The 22,846-nt window shown below is 46.6% G+C and overlaps 1 long non-coding RNA gene across 2 annotated transcripts in view; it reads left to right on the plus strand.

Moving 5' to 3' along the window:
* The window catches only part of LOC149866603 (uncharacterized), a 25,913-nt gene extending 3,101 nt beyond the window's left edge, over positions 1-22,812 (plus strand). Inside the window, exons 3-4 of one of the 2 annotated variants that reach the window (XR_016441930.1) lie at positions 10,111-11,570; positions 22,712-22,812. This is a non-coding gene — a long non-coding RNA (uncharacterized LOC149866603). Of the gene's footprint in view, positions 1-10,110; positions 13,604-22,711 lie in introns of those variants that run through there. The other variant, XR_016441929.1, reaches the window with a different exon arrangement.
* Positions 22,813-22,846: the final 34 nt, after the last annotated feature.

The following is a 22,846-nucleotide window of genomic DNA, read 5'->3' on the forward strand; positions in this document are numbered from 1 at the left end:
ACAAAAATTTGCTGGTGGTCCTTAAGGATGAACTGAAAAATGTGCTGGTGGTACTTATGGATGTATTGTTTTAAATTGGTGGTGCACAATCTGTCAGAGTATGGCAGCTGCTGGTCTAGGAATAGGTATGCTTACAGTGCTTTGTGAAAAGCAACTTAGAAGCTCCAGAGTCCTTTACCTTCCCCCAGCAGATGGGTGGAAAATAATGAGAAAAGCCCTCCCTCCTAAACCAGGTGGATATTGGAAAGAACCATATTTAGCAGCAGGAGAATGAAGCAGAGCTTCAAAGCTGGCTTGGCTATGAAAGACGATTAAAGCAGCTGACACAAGTTTATGGAGGGGGTAAGGAAAGTGAACTTCTGGCTGTCTAGTAAGAGGGTGATGTGTGGGGTTATGCTTGCTGTCTCCAGGTTGTCCAAACTCTCCCCCCCATTATTTGATAAATTATATGATAAAAGAAGTCAGTTCAGAAGAGTCCTAACTGGTTAATTGGCCAGTGATCAATTGAGATCTAGCAAGCACCAGTAGCCTGGGCAGCCTCAGTTTAGCCCCTTTGTAGAATATGTATTACAATGCTAACTTTAACTATGGTGTCACGGAGTGGGGCCTAGGAGCGGCCGTGATCCCACTAGCGCCCCCTACCGTGTCAATTAGGTGATCCAGCACCCTCTTATCTCGCCCACCACGTCTTGTTGTTGTATGGTTCTAGAAGGGAGGCTGCCTTTGATCCCCTACTACGTGGTGTTATGCTGAACTATCCCCCGTTCCGTATGAGGTGACTCGGTGCACCCCAGCCTTATGGGCAATGCATGCCTCCTACCTTCCCTTTAGCATGCCCCAAGCCTTGCAGCTCTTCCGGACATTATCAGGTCCAATTGCTACCTGCGCCTTGCCCAGCGCCCTTGGGCCTGGCATGCAACCAACGCCCCTTCCCTGGCGCCCCGGGCTTATCACGTAACCGGCGGCCCTTACTACTGATTAGCCCTACCAGGCTTACCAACGGTATTCTTCCCCACTGGGACAGTGGCCTAAGCCTTACCTAGCCCCTCTGGGTTTGTACCCCCAATCTGTATCAATTAGGCTCAGGCGGCCTGAGCCTTACCTGGCCCCTTTGGCCCCTCGAGGTTCTCACTGCAGTGGAGCCTCTCTGGGGCTCCTTCCTGTCCATACCCTCTCGGGGGTCAGTCAACCATACGCCCCCCTTCTTGAGGTTTCTTTCTCCACATGTGCTCCGCCTGGGGCCTCCCAAAAGTACGTGCCTGCTCCTACGGCTTCTCGTCACCATCTCCGGGCTCTATGTAGCCGCTGACTCACCCTCACCGGGCTAGTTGCCTTTACAGCACCCACCCTAGGCTTCACTCATGTGGCTCCCACACCTGGAGCCCAACACAAGCCCCTACAGGCTTCACTTTGGTGCTGGGACCCTTGGCTGGGGTCCTCTGCCCTGCTCAGGCCTCTCACTATCGCCCATACAAGGCTATCCGCTGTGCCGCCTCGGCACTGAACAACCATGCCTTCCCAGGCACCACTCATGTGCCCACACAAGGCACCAGGAACCCCCAAGCTGCTGGGGAGCCCCTGTGAGGCCTCCTCACACCCCTACAGCCTTACCTGGTCCTCCGGTCTAACAGTAACTAAACAGAACCATAAGCCAAACGGCTGAAACACAACAATAAGCCTCCTGGCTATAACATAAGATCTAAGCCCACCTGGCTCTCTCGCAAAGGCCTCCCAGTCAGGGTCCTCTCCACCCTCACCATGCTGTACCCACTTGGGTGCTCTGCTGCTCTGCTCTGCTCTGCTCTGCTCTGCTCTGCTCTGCTCTGCTCTGCTCTGCTCTGCACCCCAGGCTGCCAGAAAGGACCTACTAACTGAGGCACAGGCCTGGGCTGTTTATAAAGGCCCGGCCCTGCCCCCTTCTGGCCATGTGACCAGCCTGGTTGCTCCGGCAACCACCACCTGTGCTATCTCAGGGAGCTTCAGCAGCCCTTATTCCTCCCTAGGAACAGGGCACCTGCGTGACCCTGTGACATGTGGGAACACATCTTATTTTCTCCATAGGACCTCTGCCTCCCTCAGCACACAGGATAGGACTCTTTTAGGGACACATTGCAAAATAAGTGTGGTTTTGTAGTAAAGGAGGATGCTAGTTTTAGGAAACCCATCAGAGTGATGGTTGAAATTGAAAAAATATATATCGATTGAAGTTAGGGATTTCAGGAAGAGAAACAACAGCTTCATGGTATGGTTGAAGGAACTAAGTATATTTCATTTGGAGAAAAGGGGAACCGTGACTGGCAATTTTCCAGTGTTTGAAAGCCTGTCAGAAAAGGTAGAAAAACATCATTTTCCACTGCTACAGAGGGCTGGACACAAGACAGTGGGTTTAACTTCAGCACAGCAGATTTAATTTAAATCTCAGGGAAAGGTTCCTAACTGTAAAGAGAGTAACCAGACAGCAGAATCAGCTTCTTAGGGAAGTTGTAGAATCACTTTTATTCAAGAGTTTTAAGGAGAGGCTGGATAGATGTCTATTTAGGAAAAGTGAGACCTGTATCTATTCAGGAAGTTAAACTAGATGATCAATGATACCATGACTACGCATCAGACGTGCTTAAATTGATCAATGCTATGTAACACTAAGTATGCTGAAAAATTGGGTCCTAGGCTTCTAAGAGTAGACTGCCAATATCAGGGCATAATTTTTATGCTTAACTTTTTTCAGTTCCCTATATATAAAATGAGGACCATATAATCGTCATCAAATCATAGAACTTTTGTGAAGATAAATTCACTAATGTGTGAGACTCTCAGATCCTATTGTAATGGCTGCATAGAAAAGCCTATATGGAAACAGAACATTCTTTCTTCTGAGCAGGATTTGCAGTAAAAACCACCTAGGACCTTACAGTGAACAATGAGGATAAACCAAACTATTGGATGCAGTGAGCAATATCTGTCCTGGGCTCCCTCTCCATGTTACAAGTATCGCCCAATTAACTGGGTAATTGCACAATTACTGTAAGGCCAGTTGCATGTGCAAAGTAGCCATCAAATGATAAAAAAGCTCCAACCAGGTATAAAGTTAGACCTCAAAGATGTGTGTACTGATTTTATAACTAGTTGCTACTGAACTTTAATTTGCACATGTAGTGTTAGCAAATACAAAATGGGGTCCTGGACTAGTGTCAGAGGATTGACACAACATCTCATTCAATAAATGACAGAAAGGCTTTATTTACTGTAAGTACTCAAGGTTAAATGAGCCCAAACCAAAGCCAAATCCAGTATTTAGTTATAACATGATAATTTCTGTTCCTTCCAGCTTCCTGAGGTGGCTGGGGTGCAACAGCAGTTCTCATCAGAGAGATCTTTCATTCTTGAAGCAGGTGCCCTGTTAGCTGTTTTGTTTCTCTTCCTATACCTTTTAGCTCAGCATCTTCAGAGCGTTCTTGTAGTTATGTAAATCAAGAGAGAGTCCCAGCTCCCAGGCAATAACTGACAGGAACATCCTGTTAATCAAACTGCTCATTATTAGTTATCAGAAAGTTTCAGTTTGAATAAATTACTACTAAGTTGGTAACATTTTGAGGAATTAATTAACAACCAGGGCAATACAAGGTTTTGAAGAGTGTCCTTGGAAAATCAAGGGAACCACAAGACAAAAGAAAAGTAAATCAGGAGAAAACAGCAAAACAGAAATAAATCAGGAGGACACAACTATCACATATGGAGAATGACTCTTCCTGCGCATGAGTTAAGAGAAATATTTACCATACTAGTTAATCAAGGATAGACGTTTCCCATGATTACATACCAGGCAATTAGGAACCTGCTTAAAACCATCATAAATGCAGTAAAATAAGCTGGAAGTGATACCTCATTATTTCTTTCTCAGATGGCCTAACTGCAAACTCACATCCTCTTGCCTTATGCAATGAGCATCAGTATTTGTATTTTAACTTTTGTGTGTAGGCCCCAGCTTAGCAGAACTTTCAGAGTCATCATGTAGCAGGGTCTCCCCTGTGGCTGGGAGCCCTGTCAGCTATACAGAAGTCTGGGTGAAGGCACACTCCACCCCTTCCCCCTCCCAGGTGGTAGGAGTATAGTACAGTAGGACCAGGGCTTCAGGCCCCGAGAGGAGAGTTTACTTTGGGTCTCTTATATGAATGCCCCAAACACTAGGCTATTAGGCAAACCTACTTCTGCTGCCACCATATTTTATAAGAAGGGCTAGCCTGGGGCCCAACTCCAGGGGACAACTCATGGCTAACTCCTCAATGGAGGGAAATGTCTACCTGCCTGGGGATTAGCCTGAGGGAAGGGTGGAGTCGTTCTTATGGCTAGTTCAAGACACTGGGAGTCACCATAGCCTCTTTCTTGTAACACTGAGGTCATTAGGGGCATCAGCTCTTGGATGGTATTCTGACAGCATGAACACAGAGCATCCAAATAGACAAGCCTGACATGATGTGTGACACCCAAACTCCTAAGAGCGCTAATAGGGTCAAAGAACAACATTGACTCAGTTACCTCCTTGGCCTGGCTCAGTGAATGCTACAGCAACATTTGTTGATCTCTGAAAGATCAGAGGGAGAGAAAGAGATGTTTTTTTAGGACAGTGATGATAAATAGCTTATTTCCTGTGATAGTGTTTGTATGTCACCACCACAACTCCCCTGGAAATGTTATACCACAAAGATGTCAAAAACACAGTGACCAAATCCCATGTAATTGTGAATAGTAACCTTTAGCTTCCTGCCTCTGTGATCTCAGAGCCTTGCAGAACACACGGCAGTCGCTGTTGCATTCCCAAGAAAGACCGCATCTTATTCTATTTCATTTCACAGTTTTTTTGGCCCTTGAGAGATTGCTGTCAGCGGGGACACCTGCCAATTTGTAAGGCCAAGTTGCTACCATCTTTTATAAAGGGAAGACTTTTCCCCTCCGTGTAGATTTTTTTCTTACACTTGTTTCTCCTAATAGTCCTTCAGGCAGAAAGGGGGAGTCATTTCATTTCTTCCTGGGCTGTTAAGGGACAGACTGGGGATGTGCAGTTGGCTAGGTACATGCCTATGTGCATGTGTCCCTTGTGGATGCTTAGAAGCTTCCAAAGCCCTGAAAATGTAGTTGGCCAGAACATGCTGCTGACTAGAGGGCCAGTATGCACCATGAGAGAAAGAACAAGGCTACCCCATCTTTTGCCTCCAAGATATGAGCAGCTAGGGCATCTCTCCAGAAGGCTAGACACCTAGGTTCTGTGGCCCCCTCACCCGGAAGAGGTTATAAACCTTGGTTTCTCTGTAGCATAGCACTCTAACCACCATGCCACAGGTCATGAACGACGTGTGCCTCTGGAGGCTGGGGGGCACAGCACCCACCAGCAGGCGGCAGCGCACTGGTGAGCAGGGACCACGCACAGGTGGCTACGGTGACACCGGTGGCAAGGGCAGGCCAAGCAGAGACTGCCCGCGGGCAGCTGTGGTGGTGTCAGCAGCAGGGTGGGGGGAGGGCGGTGGTGAGTGGCGGGCAGCAAGTGGGGACTGCCCGCAGCCGCCATCTGCACTGTCGGTGGCAGCGAGGCAGGGCAGGCAGCAACCACCGCAGAAGCCTGCAACGGCCAATCTCAGGGAGGGCATATACCCCTCTGTACTCCCCCTACATGTCATTTATGCCACAGGTCAGGCATTAGCCAAGCTTTTCTTTGCCACTACTTCTGAAGTTGTCATGAAAGGGATGTAGGTAGGGTCAGGAGGAAGAAATAGTAACTGGCTCCGTGGTAGGACGCAAAGGGTATTGACTGATGGAACCGAATCATCATGGCAGAAGGTGAGCAGTGGCATCTCTCAGGGTTCAGTACTCAAACTAGTGCTCTTCAACATGTTCATCAACGATTTGGATTCAGGTATTATAACCAATCTGGCAAAGTTCGCTGACAACACCAAACTATGGGGAAGCGTGGTCATGCTCGAAGACAGGTTGGCAATACGGGCTGACCTAGACAGGCTTGCAAGGTGGGCAGATCTTAACCTGGTAACATTTAATATGCAGAAATGTAAAGTGCTCCATCTGGGAAGAAATAATCCACAACACAGGTTCGACAGCACCACAGTTGAGCAACACCTGGGTGTCATGACTGACAACAAAATGAACATGAGCCACCAACGTGATGCCATAGCTGGCAGAGCTAATCACACACTGATATGCATCCATCGAAGCATCCTCCCACTCTGCTCAGCTTTGGTGAGACCACAGCTGGAGTACTGCATCCAGTTCTGGACGCACTTCAGGAAGGTTGCGGAGAAACTTGAGAGAGTCCAAAGGAGGGCCACACACATGATTACAGGCCTGGAGACCAAAACATATGAGGAGAGGCTGAGGGACTTGGGATTGTTCAGTCTGGAGGAGAGAAGACTCAGGGGGGACTTTGTGCCAGCCTATAAGTATATCAGGGGCTTTCATCAGGGCCTAGGGGAGCAGCTATGCACCAAGGACCCCCAGGGGAGGACAAGAAATAATGGGCACAAACTGACTGAAGATGGCTTAAGGCTAGACATAAGGAAAAAACTTCTTTACAAGCCAAGTGCTGAGGGTTGTAAACAGGCTCCCCCAAGAGGTGATACAGTCACCCATGCTGGCAATCTTCAAAAAGCATCTTGATACCCATCTTGCTGGGGTCATCTGATCCCAGCAGTCTTTCCTGCCCAAGTGCAGGGGGGCTGAACATGATGATCTGTAAGGTCCCTTCCAGCCCCCAACAACTATGAAACTGTGAAGCCAGCTGGCATGCAGGTCAGCGCGGTGGCCATTGGCCTGCTAGGGAAGGGGTCCTGGACCTTACACTGGGGCCTTGCTCACAAAAGCTTCTCTGGCCCTGTTACATGGTGCAGGTAGGGATTAAGGTCCTTGTATCAAAATCCATTTTATTTACCAAACATTTAAGATATAACTCAGTCATCTGGAGCTTAGAACATCTGGAGAGGAAAGCACAGGGCAGCCCCAGGGAAACAAGAACTGCATGGTACCAAGTGGTCTAGAGGCATAAGTTTTATATGCAGTCGTTGTCACCAAAATAGTCAATGACTTTGCAAAGCTGCTCAGCTACATAAATATAGCAAGATGGTGGTTAACACATGGCTCAGAGTTAAATGTGACCCTGAAAACAGTTGCACCCTGCTAATTGCGCTCATTAAACTCAGAGAGCAAGAAAGTCTATATTTTTCCTCCATCTGCAATGATAACTCTGCCTGCAATCACTTCTTTTGCTTCACATTTTTAGTAGAAAGGAAGCAAGGCAAAGGTTTGTGGTAATACAGTTTTATACACCTGCTGCTGCAACAAAGTTTCTCACCTAGCAGTAAAAAACAGCAGAAAGATTTGAAAATGTAATGCTGTGCAAGTGGCTCTCTAGCCTGATTGTTAGGCTACTCACTTGGGGAAAGATATCTGGGATCCATTCCCTACTCTGAATCAGAAAAAAGGAATACTGAACTCTGACCTTGTGCATTCTGGTTTATTATTTTATATAACTACAGGATTATATGATAAGGAAGAGCACCTTCTTCTTGACTTAATGAATGGCCCCTTGGTGCCCTTGTGAAGTCAGTTTTATTTCACAGATTCATAGATGTTAGGGTTGGAAGGGACCTCAGTAGATCATTGAGTCCGACCCCCTGCCCTAGGCAGGAAAGAGATCTCTTTCCACTGCTGTGCTGCTGAGAAGGTCATCCCCCAGCCTGTAAGTGTGTGGGTGGTTCTTTTTGCCCAAGTGCAGCATTTTGCACTTGTCTTTGATGCACCACATCCTATTTCGTTCCTCCCGTTTTTCAGCCTGTCCAGATCCACCTGGATCCGTACCCTACCCTCTGATGTGTTAACTTTGCCCCATAATTTGGTATCATCTGCGGACTTGGACAGGGTGCTCTCTATGCCCTCGTCCAAGTTACTGATGAAGACACTGAATAGCACTGGTCCAAGGACTGAGCCTTTTGGGACTCTACTGCCCCCATCTTTCCAGGTCAATATCGACCCGTCCACCACCGTTCTCTGGGTGTGCCCCCTAAGCCAATTTGCCACCCACCTGACTGTGTTATTATCTTCATCTAGTTGAAGAGTGCTTCCAAAAACCTTAGCTTCAGATTGACACCAAACAAATTTCAGTTTGTTTTAATAGCCAAACCAAATCAAGCAATCACAGCAATTATTTTCAGGTTCCTTACTAAACAGATGGAGCTCTCTGCCCCCTCTGCAGGAGAGAGAGGGAAATGCAGCTGTGCCTTTGTGTCTAAAGACATGAGAGGGTGCTCTCAGAGACCAGAGTAAGCCCTAGGTATTTCATTCTGTCTTGCTCATTTCTAAGCAGCTATATTCTGGCCCCAATCCATGCCTGAACAAGATGCTTCTCTTTTGGCCTCTCTCAGCTCTGGGCTCCTTGGCTCTGCCCCACTCCTTTTCGGCTCTGCCATCCCTGTCTCTGGATCACGTGTCTCAGACCCTCGGTGCTGGCAGTGAACAGGGGGTGCATGCCAGGTATAGTCAGGGCCCTATTTGTGTTCCATAGTTTCATAGTTGATAGGGTCAGAAGGGACCTGAGATGATCATCAAGTCCGACCCCCTGCCATGGACAGGAAAGGATGCTGGGGTCAAATGACCCCAGCTAGGTGTCTATCTAGCCTTCTTTTGAAGACCCCCAGGGTAGGAGCAAGCACCACTTCCCTGGGAAGTCGGTTCCAGATCCTAGCCGTCCTGACAGTGAAGTAGCACCTCCTGATGTCTAGCCTGAATCTACTCTCCATCAACTTATGGCCGTCCCCCTGACCCTGATCACTTTAGGGGCAGGGATCATAGCTCCTAGCCTCCCCCATGGCCTCACCTGTGTCTCACAGATCTGCCTCAACAACTTCCCTGGGGCTCCCAGCCCTATCCAAGCATCAGCCCACCAGATACCCATTTACCCTCCTAGCTTTAGCATGCTCCACCCAACAAACTTCAGGTTCTTCCATACAGACTGGGCCTCGCACCCTGTCTCATCCTCTACCCACATAGCCCAGCAGGTCCCAGACCCTTGCAGGGCACTCTCTCTCTTCACTTCAACCCCTAAACCATTTAGCTTAAGCCCTTCAGATAGACAGTTTCCCAGACACTCCGCCTATAGCAACCTAAGCTCTAGTGAGGCCATAAATAAAACTCAAAAGCAATTATCTGTAACCATCTTCAGGATCAGGGCCAGTCCTGCCCTGGGCAAGGCTTATATAGCCTTTCCTTCTACCCATTTTGGTCAGCTGTTCTCCAGTATTCCAGGCCAGATTCAGGGGTTTCCTCTTCCCTAATTACCAGGTTTATTGTTCTAACCTGCCTTGTTACCACCTCCACCTGCTGCCTGTCTCTCCTGGCAACAGATGTACTGATTTGCAGCTAGTCTCCCTGTAGCACTGCACTCACTTACTCCAGATTCTCATCTGAACTAGAGCTGTGTCACTCCAAAGGAAATACTGACATTAATGAAATTACTCTGACTTGGGTGAATGAGACCACAATTGTGACCTTCAAAGGTGCTCATGTCTGAGACCTAATTCTCCTCTTACCAAGATCAATAGTAAAAATCCTCTTCATTTTAACAGGAGCAGAGTGCAACCAAAGTCAAATACTTAAGTAAACTCCACCCCAAATTTCTATTTTTTGCCCACCAGCCATAATTTAATAATGGTGCATTAGGGTGACAATATAAAGGTCTCTCACGGACATCTTTGCAGCTACCTGTCTTTGGAACCCCAGGAACCTTGATGCCTATTTCAGCAATAGAGTGAGAATTTCCACAAGTACCAAAGTGCATTACCAGAGCAGAGATGGAAGAGGAGAGAGAAGGCTGAAAATCAGCATGACGATAAGCTCAGAATTCAGGGGGCCAGCTCATAATTTACCTGGATTTTGTTGATGCTAAAACAGTAAGCAGGGTTTCAATGATTCTTGTGAGAACACAGTAGCTTTCTACCATACTTTCAACTTTTGTGGTGTCAATGACTCTTGTAAATGAACAGTCAGCTGCAGGATTTTGGTGCTCATGGGAGAACAGTTCTTGTGATGATGTTACAAGCTTCTATGTTATTTCAGGATTGGATCTTACAAGCTCCTGTGATATTTCAAGACCCGATCCAAGACTGGATCCACTCAATCATGAGATGGCTGAGTTCAAGATCCTGAGGAAAGAAAGGATAGAGAGCAGCAAAGTAAGGACCCTGGACTTCAGAAAAGCAGGGAACTCAAGGGCAAGATCCCCTGGGAAGCCAGTCTGAGGGGGAGAGGGGTCCAGGAGAGCTGGCTATACTTTAAAGAAGCCTTACTGAGAGTGCAGGAACAAACCATCCTTCTGTGCCAGAAGATCAGCAAGTATGGCAGAGGACCAGCCTGGCTTAACAAGGAGCTCTTAAAATCACAAAAAGGAAGCTTATAATAAGTGGAAACTTGGGAGTTGTAGCTAGTCAGGGATATGAAGGGTAACAAAAAGGGTTTCTACAAGTACATGGGTAGCAAGATGATGGTCAAGGAAAGTGTGGGTCCCTTACTGAATGGGGGAGGCAACCTTGTGACAGAGGATGCAGAAAAGGCTGAAGTGCTCAATGCCTTTTTTGCCTCAGTCTTCATAGGTAAGGTCAGCTCCCAGACTACAGGTTTCCCTCACCAACCACAGTTTTGTCACCCACGGTTTTGAGTATCCACGCTTAATATTCTATATACCATTTTGGCTACCCTGATATACGGTGTGCCCGCTGGGCTTTGTTCATACCCGAGGGTACAGCCTTCCTGTTGTCACCCAGCTCCAGGACCCTTGAGGGCAATGCGGTTGTTCTTTCGCTGCATTGCTGCCCCCACTCTTTCCTGCCTTGTCTTGGTGTACCGGCAATGGGGGGGGTCACCTATCAGGTCCCTCGCTGGCCGGGTCCGACCCAGTGGATGTACATGGGGCTCCACCACCCCTGCACCCCAGCCTCATGCCACCTTCTTGAGGCGACGCTGTGGAGCCATGTGGCCCATCTTGCCTGCCCACCTCCTTCCCTTGTCCCTGTCCCTGATGCCTAACGGGTCGAGCCCCTCTGGTTATAGAGTTGGCTCCCGACCCCTATCCCTAGGACTCTAGCTCAAATAGATCCTGGTGCCAGTGTTCCAGGGGGTGACCCCGCCCTGATCAAGATTCTCCTTCGGGATCCTCGTCACCCTTCTGAGCCCGGTGTTCACCTGCTTCTGGCACACCCTCTGCAATGGCTTCTCTTTGCCGCCGTCCCATTCGGGTGCCTCTCATCCGCCACCAGCTCCCGGAGGCTGCCTCTGGCTCCCTCTCCCTGGTTCCTCTCGTTCCGGCTCCCTGTTCTTCCCCGGACGTTGTGGGGCCTCACGCTCCTCCGCCATCAACGGATTCCCCACTCCGGGGCCATCCGCCTCTTCCACTGTAGCCGCCGCCGTTTTTATCTTCGCCGGCCGGCGTCTGGAGCTGACGTCACTGGCCGGCCGCAGCTGTATGAAAAGCCAGCTCACGAGCCACGCAGGTTTCCCGGGAGCATCGTCCCCTGCTGCTGGTGAGTTGCCGGCGTCACCCCGGTCTCCGGGACATATGGCTTTGAGTAACCATGTTTTTCCCTGGCCAAGCATCAGCCTGACACCTGCCATTTTTCCCATAAACTTTTGTCTTGCCAACCACGGTTTTGCCAACTACGGGAACTTTCAGGAACCTAACCCCAGCGGGTGGTAAGGGAATCCTGGACTGCACTGGGCAGCACAGTTTGGTGAGGAGGTGAGCAATCAACAGTGGTGAAAGAACATTAGAGACTATTTAGAAAAGCTGGACATATGCAAGTCCATGGGGCTGGATGGGATGCACCCGAGGGTGCTAAGGGAGTTGGCTGATGAGATTGTGGAGCCACTGACCATCATCTTTAAAAACTCATGGCTATCAGGAGAGGTTCCAGATGATTGGAAAAGGGCAAACATGGTGCCCATATTTAAAAAAGGGAAGAAGGAGGACCCAGGGAATTAAAGAGCAGTCAACCTCAATTCAGTCCCTGGAAAAGTCATGGAGCAGATCCTCAAGGACTCCATTTCTATGCCCTTGGAGGAGAGAAAGGTGATTAGGAACAGTTGGCATGGATTCACCAAGGGCAGGTCATGCTTGACCACCCTGATTCCCTTCTATGATGACATGACTGGTTCTGTGGATGTGGGGACCAGTGTAGTGATAAGGGTTAGACTTTGGAGACAGCCCCTTACAAGGGAACGTCTTATAATGTGAAGAATTTGAACATGATCTTGGGGGGAATCAAGATGGAGGAACACTGTGCTGTAGTATCATTAAAGGTCTGTTCTCTTCCTCGTTCATAGTTGTTGTTGTTCACTGCAGGACCTAAACTATTACATGGTGTAGAAGTGGTGAATGGGGAACATTGGATTGATCTGCAGCATTATCTCTATGAGACAGCTGATAATTCAGGGCCTGGAAGGAACAAAGGCCTCTGTAAGTACTCTCTCTGCAAGGCAGAAGTATAACCAGCTGAGAGAGACAGTTAAAAATGAATGCATTACAAGCCTTCTTGCCTTCAGTTGTCAGCCAATGTCACTGAGAACTGGAAAAAATTTAGACAAAGGTTTGAGTTGTATTTAGCAGCTATAGGGGCAGAAGAGAAAACTGATAACGTTAAATCATCCTGCATATGGTAGGAGAAGAAGTGCTTGAGGTATACAACAACTTTACATTTGCTCCAGGCCAAAAAATGAAGTTAAGTGAGATATTGAATAAATCTGAAGAATATCGTGTGCCAAAATGAAATGAGACTTTTGAAAGACATACATTTTTCATATGCATGCAAAAACCAGATGAAAGCATAGTGCACTATATCACAGAGTTAAAAAGCTCAGCAAGACCTGTGTTTTTGGGGACATAACAGATTCTCTGATCAGGGATAGAATCATTTGTGGCATTATAGACAATGGATTAAGGGAGAGGCTGCTACGGGAGGGAGACCTATCCCTAGAAAAAACTATACAGATTGGTAGAGCAGCTGCAACTGTGAAGGCCCAGGCCAAAGAGCTGAATGCAGCTGAGGGTGTTGCCATGCAATAAGTACTAAAGACAGACAGAAACGGCCAATTGAAATGGAGGTCGTCCCAGCCACCACAACTGTGACTAAGGGACAGATGGAGTAAAAGCAAGCATGCAGCAGGTGTGGAATGCAGCATGGCTCCAAATGATGTGCTACATTAGGAAAGCTCTGTTTTAATTGTGGTAAGAACAATCATTTTGCCAAATGTTGCAAAGTGCAAGCCCATAATGTCCAGGTACATACGGCTGAAGATACTCCAGAAGGAGAGTATTATATAGATACGGTAGAATCAAAGCGAGCTACTGAGAAGGACTGGATGCTGCCACTGAAAGGGCATGGGATGATTCCATTCAAAGTGGATACATTTTACCAGGGCAAGGTTATAAAAGACTGAAAAGTAAACCAAAACTGAGGCCAACAAAAGTAATCATAACTGCCTGTTCGGGAGTGAATATACTGGTCAAAGGAAAGTGCCTAGCCTGCATCAAACATAAAAATGTAGTGTACAGTCTTGTAGTCATTGTAGTACCTAAGGAGGTGGTATCTATTTTGGGCCTAGCAGCTTGTGAAAAGCTCAATTTGCTGAAACAGGTGCTTGCATTAGAACACCCTGGCTTGTGTTATGGAGACCGTATCTTGGAATATCAAGATTTATTTCAAGGTTTTGGTTGCTTACCAGGGGAACATATGATTCAGGTAAATAAACAGGTCCCTCCAGTTATACACCTATGCAGAAAAGTGTCTTTTGCCCTGCATGATAAACTAAAGGCAGAGCTAAAAAGGATGGGGGAAGCTCAGGTAATACAGAAAATTGAGGAGCCAACAGAGTGCGTGAACTCCCTAGTTATTGTGAGGAAGAATAAGGGACAGCTGCAGATATGCTTAGATCCAAGAGATTTCACTAAGGCTATGAAAAGAGAACATTTTAAATTGCCTGCCAGAGAAGAGATTATTGTTCAGTTTGCGAATGCACAGTTCAGTAAATTAGATGCTTCTCTGGGATTCTGGCAGCTGAAGTTAACAGAGGAAAGTTCTAAATTATGCACATTCAATACTCCATTTGGAAGGTATCGAGTTCTGTGTTTACCTTTTGGCATTGCTTCAGCTCTGGAGGTGTATCACAAAACTATGCATATGCTTTATGAGCATATTCTGGGTGTAGACACCTCTATAGATGATATCGTCATCTGGGGCTCCATCAAGGAAGAGCATGATCGTAAGCTCTGAGAGGTGTGGGAGGCAACTAGGGATGCAGATTTGAAACTAAATAGGCAGAAATGTGTTTTTGGAACTACAGAATTGATATTTCTGGGAGGCATTACTTCTAGAGAAGGGTTAAAACCTGACAAGAAAAAAATTCAGGCTATTGAAATGATGCCATGCCCCCAGTCAAAAAAAGCCTTGCAATGCTTTTTGGGAATGGTAAATTATCTGGGAAGGTTCATACCAAACCTATCTACAACAGCAGCACTTCTAAGGATGCTCCTTGAGAGTAAAAATGAATGGTGCTGGAATCCAGAACAGGAAGAAGCATGGAAGGCATTGAAGCAACAATTAATACAAAAACCCATGTTAAAATTCTGTGCCCCGGGGAAACCAATGCAATTATCAACAGATGCTTCACAGTTGGGATTAGGTGCTGTGCTACTGCAGAATTTTGACAGCCGATGGCAACCTGCTGTGTATGCATCTAAATCACTAATTGAGGCAGAAAGCAGGTATACACAGATTGAGAAAGAGTTGTTAGGAATTTTGTTTGCATGCCAGAGATTCAATCAGTATATTTATGGGCAGAAAGTGGGTGTAGAAACAGACCACAAACCCTTGATAGCACTGTTTCACAAGCCTCTGAATGACTGCACCTTAAGGCTTCAAAGAATGATGATTAAGCTGCAGAAGTGTGACTTAATTGTGAACTACACACCTGGTAAGTTCCTGTTTACAGCAGATGCGTTGTCTAGGGCAGAAAAGACCTCTGAGACAGAGATGCAAGCCTACGTTGACTTGATTGTTACCTCACTTCCCATCGGACAGGAGGCTACAACAAATAAAAGAAGAAACTGAGAAGGGATTATTAGGGATCCTGAAAGAAATGATCATTTCTGGTTGGTGAGAGAGCAAGAGTACCTGTGACCTTAAGCATGTGGGACTACTGGAATTGCCAACATAAACTTTCAGTCATTGAAGGAGTTATTTTCAAGGGCAATAAAGTTGTAATACCACAGACCCTCCAAAGAGGAATGTTACAGAAGATCCATGACGGACACTTAAGTATTGAGAAATGCAAGAAGCGAGCAAAAGAAGTGAAGCATTGGCCAATGATCAATCAGGACATTGGTAATACAGTTGATAACTGTTCCACCTGCTTGAAATTCAAACCCTGCCAGCAGGCAGAACCACTAAAGCCTCACCCTGTTCCACACAGGGCCGATGAGAAAGTGGGTAATGATCTCTTTACTTGGAAGGCCAGGGTGTATTTAATAGTTACTGAGTATTACTCTTGGTATCCAGAAATCTGTACCCTGCAATGTATCAGCAGTCACTCAGTGATAGCTTGCTTGAAGGCCATGTTTGCAAGGCATGCAATTCTAGATGAACTTTCAGTGATAATAGGCCACTGTTCTCCAGTGCAGAGTTTAGGCAGTTTGCCATAGACTGGGATTTTTGTCACAGTATGTCAAGGCCAAATTATCCCCAATCGATTGGCCTTGCAGAATGATCCCTTCAGATGGTGAAAAACCTAATGAAAAAAGCAATGTACAGTGGAGGTGATTTATATAAAGCACTACTGGCTTATCATAGTACACTTCTGGACAATGGCTGGTCTCCAGCACAGTTGCTAATGGGGCAACGGATATGGTCAAATCTGCCCATTATGAATACCTTATTGGAAAATCCTAACACTGTAGCCATAAGGAGAATCAAGGAAGATCAGAAAAGGAAACACAAATGCTACTTTGATACAAGAGCTCACGAGCTTTCTCTGTTAAAGCCAGGTGTCTGAGGAATTGCTTGTCAAGAGCACGGGACCAGCAGGGTATGGTGAAACCGGTAGTGTACCCACAGTTTTATCTAATTCAGACAGATCAAAAGGGCATACTTCGACATAATCGACAAGACCTACTCATGCTTTCACTTAGCTCGCGGACATTGGCAGGAGATACAGACTTGGATCAGTCTCAGTTAACTGTTCCTCGTTCCTCCTCCTCCTCCTCCTCCTTGGAAAGTGAAGATACTAATGATTCAACAGAGATCCTCCAAACCCCAATGAGGAGCAGATGCCCCAGAGATCCAGGAGACATATGAAATGTCCAGAAAGGCTCACAGAGGTCTGTGAATAAGTTAAAGGGACCTGAAGAATAGGAAAGTGGTAAAGACTCACTCCAGAGTAAAGTTCTAGTAACTTCTCCTCTGTAGGTTATGGTTTTTTGTTGTGGTTGTTTTATTTTGCATTGTTGTTATGTTTGTTGTGTTGTATCTGTGGAGGTTTTTTTGTTGTTATATAGTGCTGGTTAGTTACATAAAAGGAGAAGATGTAGTGATAAGGGTTAGACTTTGGAGACAGTCCCTTACAAGGGAAACTGAGGAATTAGAACATGACTGGGGGTGTGTGGATCAAGATGGAGGAACACCATGCTGTGGTATCATGAAAGATCTGTTCTCTTCCTCGTTCACAGCTGTCGTTGTTCGCTGCAGGACCTAAACCATTACAACCAGTGGATGTGATGTACCTTGATTTAAGCAAGGCTTTTAATAAAGTCTCCCACAACATTCTCGCAGGCAAACTAGGGAAGTACAGGATGGATAAATGGACAATAAGGGGATAGAAAACTTGCTGGAGCATCAGGCTCAGAGGGTAGTAATTAATGGCTCTATGTCTAGTTGGCAGCCAGAGTTGAGTGGAGTGCCTCTGGGGTTGGACCTGGGGCCAGTTTTATTCAATGTCTTCAACAATGACCTGGAAGATAGTATAATGTGCACCCTCAGTAAATTTGCAAGTGGCACCAAGCTGTGGGGAGTGGTAGACATTCTCGAGGGTAGGGCTAGGATTCAGAGTGACCTAAATAAATTGGAAGATTGGGCCAAAAGTAACCTCATGAGATTCAACAAAGACAAGTGCAAAATCCTGTACTTAGGACAGAACAATCCCATGCACCAGGACAGGCTGGGGGCTGACTGGCTGGGCAGCAGCTCTGCAGAAAAGGACCTGGGGGTTATAGTAGACAATAAGCTGAATATGAGCCAACAGTGTGCCCTTGTTCCAAAGAAGGGTAATGGCATACTGAATTGCATTGATAGGAGTGTTGCCAGCAGGTCAAGGGAAGTGATTATTCCCCTCTGTTCAGCACTGGTGAGGCCATATCTGGAGTGCTGTGTTCAGTTTTGGGCCTCCACTACAGAAAAGATGTGGACAAATTGGAGAGAGTCCATTGGAGGGCAGCAAAGACTTATTTAGTTTGAAGAACAGAACACTGTTCACAGAACATTTAATAGCAGCCTTCAACTACCTGAAGGGAAGTTTGAAAGAGGATGGTGCTAAACTGTTCTAAGTGGTGGCAGATGACAGAATAAGGAGCAACGGTGTCAAGTTGCAGCAAGGAAACTTTAGGTTAGGTATTAGGTAGAATTTTCTCACCAAGAGAGAAGTAAAACAGAGGAACAGGTTACCCACCCAGAGAGGTTGTGGAATCTCCACCCTTGAAGGTTTTCAAGATATGGCTAGACAAAGCTTTGGCTGGGATGATCTACTTGGGGATGGTCTTGCTTTGAGCAGGGGGTTGGACTGGATGAGGTCTATTCCAGAGGTCCATTCCAGCCCTAATTTTCTATTATTCTATGATTCTATTGGAAGAGCAGTATGCAAGAGCCTTGAAGGCACAGAAAAGCCCTTGAAGCTGAGTCTTGTGTTCATGTGTGTATTGACTTTAGTACTGAGAGTGGATCCTCGGGAAGTGGTAGGCACAAGAGGGGATTTTGGGGTGAGGGAAGGTGTCAAAGCCTTTCTGATTTCTGCTGCCTTCAGGCTTTGTCTCTATTCAGAACTTTGTGGACAATATGCCTAGCTCCCTTCCCCCTGTTATCCCGGTTAGTGATGTGAGAAGAGGAGAAATCAGAACAGGAATAAGAAATGAATAGCAGTTTCTCTACCTAAGAAGAGGTTCTCATATGATATGGCCATATGAACAGGCAGCTAGAGGTATGCCTCTCTCTGCACATTAAAGGCAGACTTTTTAAATCTGAAATTTAAAAAGGGACTGGCAAAGAAGCAGAGGGGAGCAAAAAAGTCAAATGGGTCTTTCTTGTGAATTTTTTTTCTCTTGAAGCTAAAAATGCTACTCTGGAGTCCAGAAAGCAGACAGTTGGAGTCTGCTTTTGAGATAAAGTATTAGATTTGTACATTAATAAAAATCACCACTAGAGAACGCTCTGACAAACAATATAAGACATTATTTTAATTAGTGAACCAACTACCATAAAAGTCAATGGCCAAAATATTCTGGAACTGAATTGTTGACATTTCTAGCATTAGTGAAGGTAGACATAGTTAGCAACATTAGTCTGAAGTCTGATCTATCATGTTTTAATTAATGAAGATATTCAAGTCAAAATTCGATAGCACTACCTTTTGGATAGCTCTGAAATTGTGTCTTTGATCATGATATCAGGACCCAAACAAACTTCTTATCTACCAAGCTGTTGTCATCCTTACTTGACATTACATGAGTGTGAAACTTAGAGAAGGTACTGAAAACAGCTGAAAGCTTTGTAACATTAGCTTGAATGAGGTTTTTGCAAAATCCTACATATCAAATGAAGGGACAGAAGAATGAATGCCAGCATTCTGGCTCAAGCAAACCCCACCAGCATTTAAGCCATCTTTATATGGGACAGCTCTGTTGGACAAAACATGTCATAAGGATGCCTGACAACCAACTCCCAAAATAGGTCATAGACTCCCAACTCACTGGTGGTCACTGTTCTACAGGTGGGCAAAAGAAGAGCTTCAAGGACACACTGAAGCCTAATCTACAGAAATGCAATATTCAGAACAATATCTGGGACACTGAAGCACTGGACTGTCCAAATGACACTGTCACGTATGACAAGGAATTGATCATTTCAAGCAAACTCACCTCACAATGCAGGTCTATAGAAGAGATACAAAAGGAAAGAGCTACAACTGGGCAGCTTCCTTTTTGAAACTACTTCTTCCTTTCTGGAACTATTTGCCATGTCTTCAGTTGAACATGCAGATCTCTGCTTGGATTTCTCACTCATCTACATCCTCAATAATGACTTTCCTATTTATTGGACAACTGCCATCCTCATACTGAGGGACTGCCACTGATATTAAAATGACAAAATTGGTCAGAGTGCAAAGTAGCATTTTCTTGAAACAAAATTTGACATCTTTCTAAAATAAAAAGAAATCCCTGATTAACATTGCTGCAATTAATAGCATGTCACAAACATTTTTACTCCACGTTAATACCCTGTAACAAGGCTGCCCAGCTTCACTGCAGCTGAGGACTAGGGGTGTGCAAAGCAGGCCCTATTCAGTTCAGATTCAGATTCAGCCCAAATCAGGGACAGTGATTAGGTCATTTGGATTGCTGCCCCTGATTCAATCTGGCCAAATCTGAAGATTCAATGCTGATTCAGAGATTCAGCAATTCAAACATAGACACAGCTTTAAATGTTTTTCTACATACCTTGAGTGGCTCGTGAACGCTACAATGCTGGGGCGGGTGGAGCATCTCAGAGGAGCATGGGGGGTGGGGGGGTCCATGTGCTTGCCAGCAAACCCAGAAGTGGACCAGAAGTACTTCTGGTCCATTTTTGGATCCACTGGGGAGCATGCTGGGGGTCCCCTCCATGTCCCCCTGGCTCGGCAATCAGTTGCGTGGGGATCCAGTTGCCCCCCAGACCCAGGACGTACAGTAACTGACCCAGGGAGGCATGGGGGGGCCCCCCAGCATGCTCTCCGGTGGACCCAGAAGTGAACTGGAAATGCTTCTGGTCTACTTCCAGGGCTGCTGCTGAGCGCACTGGCGAGCCCCCCTGTGCTCCTGTGGGACACTCCATGTGTCCCAGCATTGCAGCGTTCATGAGCCACCTGCTACCTAGAGGTATATAGAAAAAACATTTAAATCTGTGTCTATGTCTGAATCACCGAATCTTTCTGAATCTCTCTGAATCAATTTGGAGGGTTCCAATTCAATTTGGAGAGATTAAAGGGTCCTCTGATTCAATATGGGTTTGGAGATTCAGCCACCAAATTGGGCCGAATCTCCACTGAATCAGATCAGGGACTGAAGCTTCTCAAAGCCTTACTGAGGACCACATGTAATGCCACCCAAGGGCCCTGGGCTGCATACCACGCCAGCCATAAGCTGTGGAGGTGGGCCCCTGGGATAGTTGGACAGTCCTGATTTAAGTCAAGGTGGTTAAAATCTTCCCGGTAGATTTATACGTCCCAAGAAACATAAGGGTCTCAGACTGAATTGTGAAGGATATAAATCATTCCATTTATAAATAATTTTTTTCTATTTGTTCCGTCCAGTTAGAATTTATATTGGGTGTGGCTGTCCAACTGGCAGCCTGCATGCAGCCCATAGCTAGCATGTGGCCCATGGGAGGGAATCTGATAAGTCTTCAGATTCAGAATGTTTTATAACACGGATTGCAATCAACGGTCAGCCTTGCTCACTGGGAGCAGAATAAGAATGAGCTTAAAGTAATGGGTTTAAATTACAACAAAGGGTTGGATGTTAGGAAGAACTTTTTAAGTATGGCAGTAATTAAATACTGGAGGATTTTACTTAGAGAGGGTGTGGACTCTCCATTGCTTCAAGTTTTTAAGTATAGGTTTGTCTGGGATGAATGAGTCAGGGATGCTCCTGCTGGACTGATGCATTTTATGCTCCATGAGTTCTTATCTATTAACAGAGGGGCTATTTCCACTGTCTCCACAAGGTTGTGTGTCCAGGGGGCTGTGCTGATGCAGTCACATCCCTTCCACTGTTTAGTGCAGTGAGCTCACTGTGTAGTCCCCCCCTGGACTGGCAGGGGATACTAGGGATGCCAGGAAAGGAGCCAGTGTAGGGAGGGAGGACCTGCCTGCCACTGCTCTCCCCTGGGATACCATACAGCTGTCCCTGTAGCCCCTGGGTGGAGCAGGGCAGGAGTGGCTCTGGGGCTTTCCTCCATCCAGGTCAGCTGAGGACAGCAGCAGCAGTGGGAGGCCCCCCTTTCCTTTGCCTGCTCCCTGCCTGCCCCCCAAGGTGTCCCCTGCTGGCCTGGAAGGTCCAGCCCATGATGTGGGTTCAGTTTCTGCTGCCCAGACTCTGCAGAGGACCCAGATATCTGAGCCCACAGGGAAGTGGAGCTGCCAGCATGTCTTTTACCTTCAGTCTACGCACCATGAAGCACTTGGTGGGGGGGGGGGGTGTTGGAAACCACTCTGGGGCAGGGCCTCCTGAGTGGGGGCTGCAGGGGCATGCATCCCCTTGGGGGCTTGGCTGGGATCTGCCCCCCATAGTGGGGGCTGCAGGAAGCTCTGTGGGGGCATCTGCACACCCCCCTCCCCGCAAAGGTTCCTGCCCTGCTATTGTTTCACATGAGGGAGGGGAAAACAATAAAGAAATTCAAAATATACAGTGGGGCTGGTGAATCTAATAGGGGCAGGCTGGGATTGGGGGGGGGAAGAGGGGGGAAGGGAACTGAAGCTCACTGAGCTACAGCCCCACAGAAAAAAAAACTGGGAATGTGGGGGAGGGGGCACACACACACACACACACACACACACACACACACACACACACACACACACACACACACACACGCGCGCGTTGGGGAGACTTGAGCTGGCTTACTCAGCCACACAACAAACACCAGGGCAGGGGAAGTGGATCACAGAAGAGCACTGTGCTTTCCATTCATTATGAAATTACCTATTTTAACAAAGCAATCAAATACATGGGGCAAATCTGTTACAACCCACTCCCCCTAACACACACACACACACACACACACACACACACACACACACACACGGTGCTAACTCACTTTGTGCCCGCTGAGAGGAACACAGAGACAGTCAGATGCCCTCTTCCTCCAGCTGTCCAATGAGAAGGTGACACCCACTGCAAGGAGAGTGACCACTGTTGGGTACCACAGCATTAACTCCTGTCTCCTTAAGCAGACTTTTCCTTGCCTGCAATATGAGCCTTGTATCCCATGAGACAGGAAGGGATCCAAAAGTGATGTTATTTAACACTATGCATCAAAGAGAGATATTGTTTGTATGAAAGATTCATGTAGAATGAAATGCTCCTGTATGTGGCTAGATAATTGGGCTGATTGTAAAAATGCCTTTATATTCAGCGAGAAAATCATTCTTTGGTGAATGTCAGAAGACCAAGCACTTCTTCCACAAGTGCCATTGCAGCGCTGTCTTGCTGGAAAGAACGACTTTGCACAGATGTCTGCTTACTCCATGCAGTACCCTTCCTTTCCTTGTTTTAATCAAATAGGTGGAAATGGAGTTTGCTTCATTCCAAAAGGTTGACCAGAGTGCAGGGATGCAAATTTGAAACGGTTTTTGTTATTTCACCCTACAGAGACATCTTTGGATTTTCTGAGCTCAGAGACCACCCAGAGGCTGCAAAAACTAGCAGGTTAATCATTTGTTAGTAACATGCAAGTGTCATTCATTTCCATACTAAAGCACAAAACAAATGTATAAGTAGAGAGGG

The sequence above is a fragment of the Crocodylus siamensis genome, chromosome 4 (assembly GCF_052110815.1).
Source record: "Crocodylus siamensis isolate JL-2025a chromosome 4, ASM5211081v1, whole genome shotgun sequence".
Classification (NCBI taxonomy): domain Eukaryota; kingdom Metazoa; phylum Chordata; order Crocodylia; family Crocodylidae; genus Crocodylus; species Crocodylus siamensis.